Below are 15,845 nucleotides of genomic sequence, written 5' to 3' on the forward strand. Positions count from 1 at the left end.
ACCTGAATTGTCTGATAGTACAGCTATACTGGTAATGATCTCTTTGTGAGATACACAGAAAATACAGTGAAGGAGCAATGTGAAAAGTTGACTGGCTCTCTGTGTGGAAGAGTCTGTGCATTCTGCCTTGCATTTGGGGGCATTTGCACTTATTAATTTTTATGTTTGTATTGCTGTAGCACCTGGGAGCCCCAGTCATGGATCAGGAACCTGTTGTGCTAGGCACTGTACAAACACCAAACAAAAAGACTGTCCCTGCCGCAAAGAGCTTAAAGTCCAAGACATCAGATGGATACAAACAGATAGGGCGTATAAGGAAACAATGAGACAGTACTGGTGTGTGATTGGCAACGGTCTCACTTTGTGGTAAAAAATTGCTCCCCCTACAAGCTCCCTTCTTTGAGCCTCTTTGGTACATTATTCTTAGGGTTGGCAAAAAAATTTATATTTTAATTTTGACGGATATCAATGTTTAAGCATTTCTTTTAAACTTTTATCTATTTCAATGTTCATAGTTGCATGAAATTATGGGCTTTAAGCATTTTCTGATTTTGATAGATTTAGATTTTCACAGCTGAGAGAAACTGGGGAGGTCAGATAATTTAATGACAGTAACTGTTGAGAGTCAAAAAATTAAAGCTTTATAAACTGTTTAAACAAATTAACATCATTGTCAAAATATACAAAGTAAATATTCTTAAGTCAACAAACCGTACCTGTTTTTACCATTCATTTGCTAGGCTATTCGGAACAAGCCTTATTCAAAAGCCTAAATCAGTACAGTTTGACTCTAACAAGTCCTCGTGTAGCTTTTTAGTTATTTTGCTTATCTGTAAATTTCAATTACTGATGGAAATATTTGTATATCACTTGCTGCATGTGTGTATGGTAGAATTGATGTTTACCTTTAAAAATCGACTCCATCCAAGCCTAATTTCAATGCACCCCTCAGCCGGTGGCCCAGAAGGCGGCAGACAGGACCGTGCATAGCCAGCAAACAGTGCCTACACCCGTGGAGAAACAGAGGTGCCCAAATTCTTCCTCTTGCCTGACCCTCCCATTCTCCCCCACACTGTGGAGTGTCCCTGCAATTTGGGGGAACACCTCCCTCCCCCAAACCTGATGTCAACTAAGTGCTGGTGCCTGGCAGCACTCTTGCCCCATTGTGTGTCAAAGCTCCTATACAGCGAGTGGAGACTCCCCTATAGCTCTAGGGCAGGGGCACGGGGTTGGCAGCAGTAGGCTAAGGCCAATGGTGGCCCAAGGGCAGCTAGTGAGAACCCAGCCCCCAGCTGCCCTACCACAGCTCCTGCAGGCCCTCAAGGGTCACAGGGCATCATCCTGGCGCCTCAGGAGCGTCTAATTGCGCATGCGCACAGCGAGATAGTGCGAAGACAGGTTCTTTCAACGACCCTGCCTATGAAGAAGCTTTGACAGAAGCCTCCCGCGCCGCTCTTCAGGCGCACGCGCCGGAATCGCAACAACGGGCGGCTTTCCCACTGCGCATGCGGCATCGGGGGCCGCGTTACTTCCCCCCCCCCCGCGTTCTCAGGTCGCGTTGTGAGGAGCGCGAGAGGGCTAGTGTGCTGTGCGTGCGTCTACAGGTCTTGTTTGGCGGGATGACGTTCTCCTCAAGCGCTCCCCGCCCCGTAGGCCCCGGCTTTGACGGCCCCTGCGGTTTACGTCACGAGTTTCTGGGTGGAGGAGGTGGAGCTTTCAGCGGGGACGGTAGCGGCGGTCGCGGGCGCCTCACGTTGAAGGGTCGCCCTCCCTCCCCCTTCTGCCCTCGATCCGCGTGAGGGGTGGCGGGCGCCCTCCCTGTGGCAGCTCGCTCCCCATCTTCGGCCCCCCACCCCCACTCCGGCCTCTGGCCTGCCCGCCTTCTCCCGGGTGTCTCCTGCTGCGGCCTCGTCTGCCGTCACCCCCGCCGATAGGCCCCCCAGTCCCGCCGCGGCCCGGGGGGCTAGGGGCAGGCGGGCTGCAGGGTCCTGCCCGCGCCCCTCCCGCCTGTGCCCGGAAACCTGGCTGCGCCCCCCCCCCCCCCCAGCCTGCTCCTCACCCGCGTCCCCCGGGCCTGCACCGGGCAGGGAGCTGTGGGGGGGCTCCCTGGGCTCGGGCACCAACGGCTTCCTCACCCCCACTCGGGGCTCGGCTGGGACCCAGGTAGGTGTGTGGCAGGTGTGGAGGGAGAGGGGGGTGCCGAGGTCCGGAGGGGGCTTGCCTGGGGGAGGGGGGGGCCTGAATGTGTGTATGGGGGAGGGTGCTTGAGCTGCCCAGCTGGGGGGAAGGGAGAGGGAGGGGCCCCTGAGTTGCCGTGGTGAGGGGGAGCCATTTAGCTGTCCGGGGTGGGGGGGAAGAGCCTGAGCTGGTGGGGGAGGGGGACCCTGAGTATGTGTGTGGCGGGGGAAAGTGAGCTGCCGAGGTGGAGTGGGGCGGGGGGGGGGAGCCACTGAGCTGCTGAATTGCAGTGGTGGGTTTGGGGGGGATGACACCCGAGCAGTCGAGGGGGGTGCAGAAGACAATGAGGAGTAGAGAGTCTGGAGACATCAGTTTGGGGATGACATGTTGGTGTCAGGTGATCATAGAATCCCAGAATATCAGGGTTGGAAGGGACCTGAGGAGGTCACCTATTCCAACCCCCTGCTCAACGCAGGACTAGTCCCCAACTATGGGGGGGTCTTGATGAGCTGAGTTCTTCACAGCAGAGCGCTCCTTCCTGAATGCCCGGAAAGTGACCAGTATGCTTATGCTCAAATAAATTTGTTAGTCTCTAAGGTGCCACAAGGACTCCTTTTCTTTTTGCGGATACAGACTAACACGGCTGCTACTCTGAAACGTATCTTGTGGGTTACTACAAACAAACAGTAACAGGGCAACCCCCAGACCAAGTAACAAAGGTGTTTAAACAAAATAGCACAATAAATTAGTTGTTTGTGGCTTTTGTGTGTGTTAATCGGACATAATAGTAGTGTTTACGTTGTAATTATAGAGCCTTGATGGAATTGGGTGTTTATAATAAAATATTATGTATTTATTTTTTTTATAAATGTCACTTAGGCTTTTGACAGTATGCCATCATTGAGATAAGTAGTCTCCTTCCTTTAAGTCTCATTCCTTTAAAGAGTTCTGTGATGGTGGCAGCACTGTAGCCGTTTATGTGGGCTGGCTATCAGCAGGTATTTTTGTCGGAAAAGAGAGAACATTAGGTTCTTTTTTCCCTCTCAGTTGTGAAGTGCATTGCAATACATGTAAGGTATTTCCTTGGCTTCTGCTTTTTCTTGGCAAACAATTTTTTAAAGGTTTGCCACAAGATTTTTGGCTTTAAAGATCAAAGCATGAAAGGTGCTAAGCAATTATGGATATTATATCATTAAAGTTCTATTTGTGGGGAGTGTTGAAGAGGATAAGGGAAGTCTGTCTTGCATCTTTGATAGAAGGGGAGCTTATGGTATACACAAATAGCTCTAAATTGTGAGATTCACTTTAAAACAATGCAGTATTTTGCTGAGTACAAGAGGCCTTCAGAAATTCACTGCTACATATATGGCAAAGGCTTAGTATTTGCAAGATGAAGGTCTCCATGCTTGTCTTGCAAAACATCTTGGATTCTCTTGTGGAGTGGCACTTGTTAGGGAAGGGGGGGGAAATAGCAGAAAAATCTGTGATTCATTTATTTTATTGGAGGGAGAAGAAAATGAAGAAGTTGTTAGGAAAGACTCTGGACACTACATTGCAATGATGAAATTTTTTATAGAATGTTTCTGAGACTAAAAAAACTCCCTCATTAACAGCAACATAGTAAGAAATATGGGAAATTGATATTTTCTTTGATATACACTTTCTCTCTCTCTCTCCACACACAGACACACACACACAGTATTTAAAAATGTGAACATCTTGTAACTAATACTTGGTTTTTTCCCTGGACATTTGTTTCAGTAACAACCACGACATAGGACACATTGAAGCAAACTGGTAATGTCAGCTGTTAGTGTCACTAAATACAGAGTAAAAGGGCCATCTAGGTTTTCATAAAGCAGAATGACAAGCTGGTATTTTACAAATCGACTTATATTTGGAGAAAATATGTATATCCTGTTTGTCTTGTGAAATTCTTTGTATCATTTGTTTACATGACATTAATGGAGGGCTATTGTGAAGAAAATATCCACGTTTTTAAATAGTTTGTCTCCAGTTGTTTAAGAGAGTTCTAAATGAAAGTGTGAAAGGAAACTTTGTTTAGAAATAACGACAGTGCATAGTGTATAGGGAGGTGACATATACATAGTGGCAAGAATGCTGTTCTGACTGCGGTTGTTAATGTTGTCTTGTTTGTGGAGGAAGTCAGTGTCTTGGAGGAAGCTGAACCTTTGTGTGATGAGAGGTTTGAGGATGGTTTCTAACAGTGCTGATATTCCTTCAGTAAGAGTGCCATGGTTAGATCTGGTGGGTCTGCCTGGGTTCTCTTGTTTGTGTATCTTAGGAAGCATGTAAAAGTTCCCCGGAGCAGGTTTGTGGGAGATGAGTTTGTAGAGTTTCTCTTGGAGTTGTTTGGGGAAGGATCTGATATCCTTAAATTCCTGGGGAAATCGTGGTCTGAAGTCACCTTTAGTTCTTCATAGAAGCTGGTGTTGGAGACTTGTTGGTTGGCCTCATTAATGTAGTCATCATAGTTGAGGACTACAGTGGTGCCTTCTTTTGTCTTCTGGTTTGATCTCTGTCTGGTGGTTAGATTTCAGGGACTGTATAGCTGTCCTCTCGGAGCTGGAGAGATTTTGGTTGATGTGATGTTTGTTTAGGATTTTTTTTCCTGAAGCAATCAATGTAACGATCAAGAGTGTGGTTTCATCTGCTCTGTGGTGGTCAGCTAGATCACTTTTTTCCTTATGATATCTGTGGGGACATGGTAACTGTGAGTAGAGTGTCATTGTTGTGAAATAATTCTTTGAGGTGGAGTCGGTGGGAAAACTCTTAGTTCTCCACGTTAGCATCATATTAGGTCTGTGGTAGAGCAGAAGTTCAGTCCCTTACCATACGGATAATTCATAACTTTGGTGGACACTAAAAATTATGGATTGCATCAGAGTCATAACTAGGCATTTTAGCACCCAGGGTGAGTAAACATGTTTGCACTCTGTGATGGGATGTACCAGCACTGGTGCAGCAAGGGTTAATCCTTCTTTCTGGGCCAAGGAGGGCATGCCCCCGTGGCTCTGCTGGGTATGCTCCAGCTGGAGAGATGATATAAAAGGCAGCAGAGCAGCTCAGTTAGGGCTGACCGCCGATAAGAAAGGAGGTGAACTACTGACTCCTGATGTAGGACCGCCTGCACTCCAGGAAGCGTAGGCCAGCAAGACGCAGACGGAACCTGACACACAGGCTCGGGATGCCACAGAGAGGGGAGAGACCAGGGAGGTCCGGAGACAGGAAACTGCAAAGAATCCGGTAGGAAGCGACCCAGGGAAACAGTGCAGGGAAGCGGATGTAGAACCATAGATGGGCTCGGCGTATTTCGGTAGGATCCCTGACGAGCTGGTGGCGGTTAGGACCCGGTGGAGAGCGTGGACCTGGGTCCCCCTATCTTGGGTACCTTGGCGTGGTAGAACCTGTTGCGGGCCCAATGTGCCTAAGAGAGCCAGTACAACAGGGGAATGAAGATGAGGACCTTTGAGCCTGGAGACCAAGTCCTGTTGTTGTTACCCTCCTCAGAGTCTAAGCTGCTGGCCAAGTGTCAGGGCCCTTGCAAGGTAACTAGATAGGTTGGGCCTGTTGACTACAAGATACGGCTACCAGGACTCAGGAGAGGCGCACAGTTTTACCACATGAACCTCCTCAAGGCCTGGAAGGATTGGGAAGGCCTGATGATTGCACTATACCTCCTGGAACCCTAGTTGGGGCTGCTGGCCGACAAACCCTCTGAACCAGGGCAAGTGGCAATCATCCAGTAGCTCAACCCCGAATAGCAGGATCAGATATGACTGCTAATGTCAGCCTTCCTGTCCGTCTTGCCAGCCTGGTCAGGGAGAACGAATGTGTGAATGTGAACGAATGTGAGAAGCCATCACATCGCCACCATCCCTGGACAGAAAGTGAGAAATAAACACCGTCCGCTCCCCAAGAAGATACCAGTCCCCCATGATGCCTTTTGGGTTGCATGGGGCTGCAGCCACCTTCCAACGGCTTATGAACCAAATACTGAGCCTCCATAATTCGTATGCTGCTGTGTACGTCGATGATATTGTTGACTATAGCATGGGCTGAAAGAAACATCTCATCAGCGTACTGTAAGCCCTGGGAATCACGGGCCTCACCGCAAACCTGGCCAAGTGTAATTTAGGCCAGCGGGAGGTGACTTAACTGGGCTACACTGTGGGTAAGGGAAAGCTATGCTCCTTAATAGAAAAGGTGCAGGCCTTATGGGACTACCCCACCCCCAGGACAAAGGGACAAGTACGGAAATTCTTAGGGCTGGCTGCGTACTACTACCATCTGTGCTCAGCTTCACCACACTTGCCACTCCACTGATGGACTTGACAAAAAACTCCCAACTACGGAAAGTCCAGTGGTCAGAGGACTGTGAGGCCATCTTCCAAGCCCTACGAGAGCCAGTGTTGTCCCAGCCTGACTTCCCAAAACCTTTCATCCTTCAAACAGATACTTCGGAGGCAGGACGGGGAGCAGTGTTGTCACAAGAACTAGAGGGGGAGGAGCACCCAATCCTGTACCTCAGCCACAAGTTGTTGCCCCGGGAGACCCACTACTCCACGGTAGAACAAGAGGCCCTTGCCGTTAAGTGTGCGGTCGACACCTTAAGGTATTACCTCTTAGAGAACCCCTTTCTTTTGGTAACTGACCACGCACCCCTCCGACGGATCCATAGTATGAAGGAAACCAATGTGTGAATCATGCGGTAGTACCTCTCCCTCCAACCTTATGCCTTCCGTGTGCTGCACTGGCCAGGGAAGGCCAATGCAAATGCAGATGACTTCTCCCGTGAGGGAGGGGAAGAAGGGCAAGGAAGACAGCTCCCAGATACCATCTTAAGGAGAGGGTGTGTGACTGAGTTCATCAGCCCTGCATGCAGCAGGGATTAATCCTCCTCTCTGGGCCAAGGAGGCCACGCCCCCATGGCTCTGCTGGCTATGCTCCAGCTGGAGACAGGATATAAAAGGCAGCAGAGCAGCTCAGTTGGGACTGACCGCCGATGAGGAAGGAGGTGCACAACTGACTCCTGTGGTAGGACCGCCTGCACTCCAGGAACAGGAGGCCAGCAAGACGCAGATGGACCCCGACACACAGGCTCGGGATCCCGCAGAGAGGGGAGAGACTGTGGAGACTTGGAGACAGCAAACTGCAGAGAATCGGTTAGGAAGTGACTCAGGGAAATGTTGCAGGGAAGCGGTTGTAGAACCATAGACGGGCTCATCGTGTTTTGGTAGGATCCCCGCCAAGCAGTCCGGTGGAGAGGGCAGGCCCAGGTCCTCCTATCCTGGCCACCACCACTACTGACTCTGGCCGCTAGGCTGCACTGCCCCGATAGCCAGGGCTGTACTACTGACTCAACGGTGGGGCTGTAACGCACCTCTGCCCTGCTTCCAAAGGGTGAGGGAGTGTATCAGCCCCGCTACCATTTTTTTGTCATTTTTGCATCCCGTTGCTCTGTGCCCTGGGCGGCTGCCCCACTTGCCCCACCCTGGTTATGTCCCTGTGCTTTCTCATCCTTCTCGCTCACTCTGGTTTTGAGAGCAAGAGGGGTCCGATTTGTGTTTTAGTTCACTCTGTTAGTTCTTGAATCCTTAACTGGAGACTTAAAAAATGGGGAAGGTGGTCAAAGAGGGTGGATCCATATGAGTGAGGAGTTGTTCTTCCCATAGTTACCCTGTGAATCCCTCTTCTTAGAAGATTAACCAGCATTAGTGACCCTCCATAGCTGCTGCTTACTAGAGGTTTCTGGGAGCATATTTTTCTCAGAATGGGGATCCGTATGGACAATTTTCAAAGAAGAGTTTGTGTTTTCTAACACACAAGAAGACTAATCTCTCCGTGCCGTTTTGTGGTCTTGAATCAAAGTGGTTTGTGTGGAAAGATATGGTACTAACAAACACAAAACTAGGGCTTCACATAGCTTTCCTTTGCAGCTCATTTTCTTTACTACCCACAGAGTTCTATACAGCATCACTGACAGTAGCCAGAATTTCCCAAGTTTCATTGTGCTGCTGCTTGGGAAAGTTCTGAGCAGCAGCTGGGGCAGTGGAGCTGCTTTTTGCAAACACAGCATGACACCACTGCATCACGTTTGTATTCAGAACACTCTTCACAACTGTAATGGCTAGGAATAGTTTAAAATTAAACAGCAGACTGGAAGAAACCATGCATACCTGCCTACCGAATTAAAGCAAGCTTATTTTGATCCTGTATCTTTAATAATGCCTTTACATTACTTCTTCAGTTAACCAAACATTACTAAGGGCTAGTCTAAGCTGGCAATGCTAAAGTGTTGCTGCACCTTGTGTAGTTGCGGCACAGTGCTGGGAGAGAGCTCTCCTGGCGCTCTAAAAAAACCACCTCCACAAGGGGTGTAGCTCCCAGTTGTCCACACTGTTGCTTCACAGCGCTTAAACTTGCTGCGCTCGGGGGTGTTTTTTCACACCGCTAAGCGAAAAAGTTGCAGCGCTGTAAATTACCAGTGTAGACAAGCCCTGAGTTTCTGTAGGGAATGGGAGGTGAGAGGTCTGGGATGGGAAGTGTTTGTAACAGGATATGTTTGAAAACAATTTAACTATTATCTACTACCGCTTGTAGTAGGAAAATTTATTTTTTCCCTGGACCCTTGGAAGACCGTTAATAAAAGAACCACTGTGTGTATAGATTCTAATTTTAATACTATTACTTGCACTTAAATAGAACTTTTCATCAGTAGGTGTCAGAGGTTTTGACAGAAGTTTCAAGCATTGTTCCCCTTTTACAGATGGAGTAACTGAGGTGGAGTTTCAGAGCAAAACTTTTAATGTGCTGTCAGTAATTTTGGATGCCTAACTGGGGACACTTTTATGCCTGATTTCCAGAGGCACTGCACTGAACGCCAACATCTTCCAAAAGTGGCATTTATGGGTGATCGCCTCCAAATCAGTGTCCACTTTGATTAAAATTGAGTAATCAGAAGGTCATGAGCAAATAATGGGAGAGCTAGGCACAGCACCAAGGCTATTCCCGTCCTGTGCTCAGGCTACTGGGCCATTGCTGCTCCTAGTCAGAGGTCAGGTTCAAGGCGGAATTGTGATGTGGGGTGAAAGGCTGGGACCAACCCCGCCATGGCCAGGCAGCTGCCACCTGTCCCACGGCCAGGTGGGGTCTGCTGAGAAGGGGGTTTGTAACAGGGAGTGGGCGAGCCCTTCAGCTGGTAACACCCCGGGTCTCGCTTGAAGCAGGGGAGGTCCTTTCATTTCAGCAGCTGAGGGGCAGAGGGAGGCCGGAGAGCAGCCCCCCGCCCGTGTCTCTGCTGTGGCACGCTGCCCAGGGCAGGTGGAGGGTCCAGAGGTTCCCACAGCAGCCCAGACTGATTCACTCTGCCCTGGGCTTCTGGGCCCTGCACCCTGTGGTAACTGCTCCCCAAGGGCTCTGCTGGCCCTGGAGCCGGGTCTCCCTGCCTGGGCCGCTCATACTGGCTGCAAGCAGTCAAAGAGTGATGCGGTGCTCAGGTGCAGCCACAGCTCCGGGCACTAGCAGACTCAGCAGGAGGAGGAGATGGGGGAGCGCTGTGGCCATCCAGACCATGACACTAGCCAGTGTAGCAGCTGACCTGCACTGCCCAGCTTTGGCTTCTGGCCTCCAAACGGGCTGAGGCTGTGGTCTTGGGCGGGGGGAGAGGAGGAGGTGGGGCTGGCACTTACCTGAGGAGGATCAGGGGGAGGAGGTTGTGGTAAGGGGAGGCCAGCACCTACCTGAGGAGGAGCAGATAGAGGGGTGGGGCAGTGGGGAGGAGTTGGGGCTTCTTGTCCAGCAGTGGGACCAGAATTTACATGAGGGGGAAGGGGCAGAGCCAAGCAGGATCTGTACAGGAGGGGACATGGCTTGAGGGTCCAGGGGGGGAAAGAAATGCTTGTGGCGGGGCTGTAGAGCCAGGCACGTGATCAGCCTCTGGCCTGCCAGGCTGCGTAGATACAGAGACTAGAAGTGTCTGTGCGGTGATCCTGTGTCTGTGGAACTACCCCCCTGTGGCTTTGCACCCTGGGCGACTGCCCCGCTCACTCCTCCCTAGTTACGGCCCTGGACTGCGTAGACTTACTGGATTTATGGCTTATTACAACAATATGTAACCCACTAACAACCACTGCCCAGCTGCTTTCCCCCACACTCCTTCCTTTCATCCCTGACTGGAGGGGTGCTAATGGGCCACTTAACCTTGAATGGTCCCTTGAAATATGTTAACTACTTATGCTAAACAGGTTTCAGAGTAGCAGACTGTATCTGCAAAAAGAAAAGGAGGACCTGTGGCACCTTAGAGACTAACAAATTTATTTGAGCATAAGCTTTCGTGAGCTACAGCTCACTTCATCGGATACATCCGATGAAGTGAGCTGTAGCTCACGAAAGCTTATGCTCAAATAAATTTGTTAGTCTCTAAGGTGCCACAGGTCCTCCTTTTCTTTATGCTAAACAGTCTGTTCCACCTTGTATTTGCTGTACAGACATTGACTCAGAGTGTCACTGCTAAAGAAAATCCCTGACTGGCCCATGCCAGCTGACTCCGGCTCACAGGGCTTGGTCTGGGGAGCTGTTTCAGTGCTGTGTAGACTTCCAGGCTCAGGCTGAAGCCCTGGCTGTAGGACCCTCACAGGGTCTACACAGCAGTGAAACAGCCCAGAGCCCTGTGAGCCTGAGTTGGCTGGCACAGGCGAGCCACGGGTTTTTCTTTGCCATGTAGACATACCTGAGTTAATTTTCCAGGCTTGAAGAAAAGCTCTGTGTAAGCTCGAAAGCTTTTCTCTCTCTCTCCAACAGAAGTTGGTCCAATAAAGATATCACAGTAGAACCTCAGAGTTATGAGCACCTCAGCAATAGAGGTTGTTCGTAACTTGGAAATGTTTGTAACTTTGAACAAAATGTTATGGTTCTTTCAAAAGTTTACAACTGAACATTGACTTAATACAGCTTTGAAACTTTACTATGCAGAAGAAAAATACTGCTTTTAACCATCTTAATTTAAATAAAACGAGCACAGAAACAGTTTCTTTACCTTGTCAAATCTTTTTTTAAACTTTCCCTTGATTTTTGTAGTAGTTTACATTTAACACAGTACTGTACTGTATTATTATTTTTTTGTCTCTGCTGCTGTCTGTGTATTTCTGGTTCCAAATGAGGTGTGTGTTTGACCGGTGAGTTCGTAACTCTGGTGTTCGTCATAACTCTGAGATGCTAATGTACCTCATCTATCTTTTCCCTCTAATATCCTTGGACTGACATGGCTACAACAACACTGCTTACATGTAAATGTGCATATTTTGGAGACAACTGAGGTTTGAGAGAACTTCCTCAATTCTTAAAATTTGTCACCATATAATGTTGCAATAATGCTGTTTTCGTTTAAGATATTTTAATGCTCTTGTGGAGTAAAAAAAACCTTGCATAAACACACATTGAATTTATATATACACAGTTTAATATAATATTTGTACAAAAATGTAGATGTGTAGTTAAAGTAAAAATGTGAGGTAAATAGACTTTATAATTTGGTTATAATTCCATCTCTGCTTCTTTCACGTGGTCCCTAGGAAAGTTATTCAGAGTCTAGAGCTGTGAATCTTTAAAAATGACTGTAGCTAGATACAGAAACATGCTTTGTTTTATTGTAAACATAAAGTTTGTGCTTTAGAGGGCTAGAAAATCAGTCACTCTGTAAATTTCCTTCACGCATGTTGCCAGTACTGTTCTTGGGTTTTTCTTCTGTTAACCTTTCCTCAGCTACTGTTTATAAATAATTGGTTCAAGTCAGATGTGGTATGAAAATTTTGTAGTATTGATACATACGCTTGGAGAAACCCTCTTGAGGGAGGTTCCATGTATTTAGTAGTTTCAAGTGGTATTTGTTAACCATCTTCATCTGTGTTATATTTTATGTAAATTTGACTACAGGCTGACTTTTTTATAAATTATAGGATTACATTTTCAGTTATGAATTGAGTGTAACAGTGTGTTTTGATGGGACTTGTTTACAGACACGATATGTCAAAACTACTGAACATCCTCTGGACTCAAAATGGTAATATTTGTGATATCACATTTCAACACAGTATCATGAAGGTGAAGATTATTGTTTGTAAAGTGTAATATATGTCGGAAGGCAAATTACTGGGCTAGATGGACCTTTGATCTGACCCAGTATAGCTGTTCTTATCTTCTTAAATTGAAAATATAATAAAATGTGAACAGAGTAACTTTTTTCTAACTTCTCCCACACAAAAAAACCCAAAACCACCACAACAAAAGATTATTTTATGGAGGGCAAATAAAAGGGGTATATTTACTGTGTGTGTGTTAAATAGACTATATTTATATTATGTTAAATAGACTATATTTAACACTCAGTGCTAGATATCTAAAATTTGGAAAAATTGGGCAAAAGCAATTGGACTTTATTATAGCAATGGTGAATAAAAACATAAGAATGGCCATACTGGGTCAGACCAAAGGTCCATCTAGCCCAGTATCCTGTCTTCCGACAGTGGCCAATGCCAGGTGCCCCAGGGGGAGTGAACAGAACAGGTAATCATCAAGTGATCCAGCCCCTGTCGCCCATTCCCAGCTTCTGGCAAACAAAGGCTAAAGACCCCATCCCTGCCCATCCTGGCTAATAGCTATTGATCGACCTATCTTCCACAAACTTATCTAGTTCTTTTTTTGAACTGTGTTATGTATAGTCTTGGCCTTCACATAGGATTGCCAACTTTCTAGTCGCACAAAACCGAACGCCCTTGCCCTACGCCTTCTCTGAGACCGCACCCCACTCACTCCATCCTCTGTAGCTCCCTCTCCCCCACCCTCACTTGCTCATTTGCACTGGGCTGGGGAGGGTCACAACATCTTCTGGCAAGGAGTTCCACAGGTTGACTGTGCATTGTGAGGAAAAAATACTTCCATTTGTTTGTTTTAAACCTGCTGCCTATTAATTTCATTTGGTGGCCCCTAGGTCTTGTGTTATGAGAAGGAGTAAACAACACTTCCTTATTTACTTTCTCCACACCAGTCATGATTTTATAAACCTCTAGCTTATCCCCTCTTAGTCGTCTCTTTTCAAAGCTGAAAAGTCCCAGTCTTATTAATCTTTTCTCATATGGCAGCCGTTCCATACCCCTAATAATTTTTGTTGCCCTTTTCTGAACCTTTTCCAATTCCGATGTATCTTTTTTGAGATTTGACGATCACATCTGCATGGAGTATTCAAGATGTGGGAGTACCATGGAATTATATAGAGGCAATATGATATTTGCGGTCTTATTATCTATCCCTTTCTTAATGATGCCCAACGTTCTGTTAGTTTTTTTGACTGCCGCTGCACATTGAGTGGATGTTTTCAGAGAACTATCCACAATGACTCCAAGATCTCCTTCAGTGGTAACAGCCAGTTTAGACCCCATCATTTTATATGTATAGTTGGGATTATGTTTTCCAATGTGCATTACTTTACATTTATCAACATTGGGCAACAATACGGCAGATGAAATTCAATCACCCAGTTTTGAGAGATCCTTTTGTAGCTCTTCACAGTCTGCTTGGGACTTAACTATCTTGAGTAGTTTTGTATCATCTGCAAATTTTGCCACCTCCCTGTTTACCCCTTTTTCCAGATCATTCATGAATATGTTGAAAAGGACTGGGCCTAGAACAGACCCCAGGGGGACACCACTATTTGCTTCTCTCCATTCTGAAAACTGACCATTTATTCCTACCCTTTGTTTTCTTTTAACCAGTTACCAATCCATGAGAGGATCTTCCCTCTTTATCCCATGACAGCTTACTTTGCTTAAGAGCCTTCGGTGGGGGACCTTGCCAAAGGCTTTCTGAAAATCTAAGTACACTATATCCACTTGGTCCCCTTTGTTCACATGCTTGTTGACCCTCTCAAAGAATTCTAGTAGATTGGTGAGGCATGATTTCCCATTACAAAAAGCATGTTGACTATTCTTCAACAAACTGTGTTCATCTATGTATCTGACAATTTTACTTTTTACTATAGTTTCAGTGAGTTTGCCCAGTACTGAAGTCAGGCTTACCAGCCTGTAATTGTCAGGATCACCTCTAGAGCCCTTTTAAAAAAATTGGCATCACATTAGTTATCCTCCAGTCATTTGGTACAGAAGCTGATTTAAATGATAGGTTACAAACTACAGTTAGTAGTCCTGTAGTTTCACATTTGAGTTCCTTCAGAACTCTTGGGTGAATGCCATCTGATCCTGGTGACTTAGTACTGTTTAGTTTATGAGTTTGTTCCAAAACTTCCTCTGACACCTCAATCTGCGACATTTCCTCAGATTTGTCACCTAAAAAGAATGGCTCAGTTTTGGGAATCTCCTTCACACCCTCAGCCGTGAAGACCGAAGCAAAGAATTCATTTAGTTTCTCAGCAATGTCCTTATCGTCCTTGAGTGCTCCTTTAGCATCTCAATCGTCCAGTGGCCCTACTGGTTGTTTAGCAGGCTTCCTGCTTCTGATGTACTTAAATTTGGGGGGGCGGGGGCTATTTCTTTTTGGCTAGCTGGTCTTCAAATTCTCTTTTGGACTCCCTAATTACATTTTTACACTTCATTTGCCAGAATTTATGCTCCTTTCTATTTTCCTCACTAGTATTTAACTTTCACTTTTAAAGAATGCCTTTTTGTCTATAATTCTAGTTGCAAAACAGTTTGTTATAAATTTGTCATCAACTAGTCATTGTAATCACCTTTGAGGCTTAAATTTTCCATGCTTCATCTGTGCCCTAAGGTGAACATTTTCTTTTTCTTTTTTTAATTCTGAGGATAAAATGGTTCAGCAACTTCTGAGAGGAAAGAAAAACCTTTAACGTTCTTTTTCTGAGTATGATTATAGTAAAAATGGTGATGATTTGACTGTTATAGCTCGCCTTTGAAGAGTAGTTCATCACCTTATTCCAGAGGAAATTGGTTTCGATTTGATAGTTGTGATCATTGACATTTATTTTAACTTGAACTGCTGTGAGTTAAAGAAAGATCTGGCCGTATTGGAAAGAGTCCAGAGAAGAGCAACAAAAATGATGTAAGGAGAGGTTTAAAAAAAACTATTTAGTCTTCAGGAAAGAAGACAGACGGGACCTGATAAGTCTTAAAGGGCTGTTACAAAGAGGACACCGATCGGTTGGTCCCCGTGTCCACTGAAGATAAGACAAGAGCTAATGGGCTTAATCTGCAGCAAGAGAGATTTAGGTTAGATATTAGAAATAACTTTATAACTACGAGAATATTTAAGCTCTGGAATATGTTACCAGGGGAGGTTGTGGAATCCCCATCATTTGGGGTTTTTAAGAATAGGTTAGACAAACGCCTGTCAGGGATGGTCTACTTGGGCCTGCCACGGTGCAGGGGGCTGGACTAGGGGCACAGCTTTGCCACTATAAATTCCCGAATTAGCCACTCTAAGCCGATGGGAGAGAGCTTTCCTGCCTGCTTAATTACCCCAGCCTCTGCGAGGAGCAGTAGCGCTGTCCACACTGGCACTTATGTCGGTGTAATTTATGTCACTTGGGGGTGATTCATTTATGTCAGTTGGGGGGGTGGCATAAATTGTGCTGACATAAGCTGTAGTGCAGCCATAGCCTAGGTGACTACTTGAGT

At 46.5% G+C, this 15,845-nt stretch overlaps 1 protein-coding gene across 6 annotated transcripts in view; it reads left to right on the top strand.

Moving 5' to 3' along the window:
* The first annotated feature begins 1,688 nt into the window (after positions 1-1,688).
* MAP3K2 (mitogen-activated protein kinase kinase kinase 2) overlaps positions 1,689-15,845 on the top strand; it is an 89,882-nt gene continuing 75,725 nt past the window's right edge. For 5 of the 6 annotated variants that reach the window (XM_043524987.1, XM_043524989.1, XM_043524991.1 and 2 more), the window contains exon 1: positions 1,712-2,163. The gene's annotated coding sequence lies outside the window, so the exon portion shown is untranslated. Of the gene's footprint in view, positions 2,164-15,845 lie in introns of all 6 variants that reach the window. The other variant, XM_037911929.2, reaches the window with a different exon arrangement.

This window comes from Chelonia mydas, chromosome 11 (genome assembly GCF_015237465.2).
Source record: "Chelonia mydas isolate rCheMyd1 chromosome 11, rCheMyd1.pri.v2, whole genome shotgun sequence".
Lineage (NCBI taxonomy): Eukaryota > Metazoa > Chordata > Testudines > Cheloniidae > Chelonia > Chelonia mydas.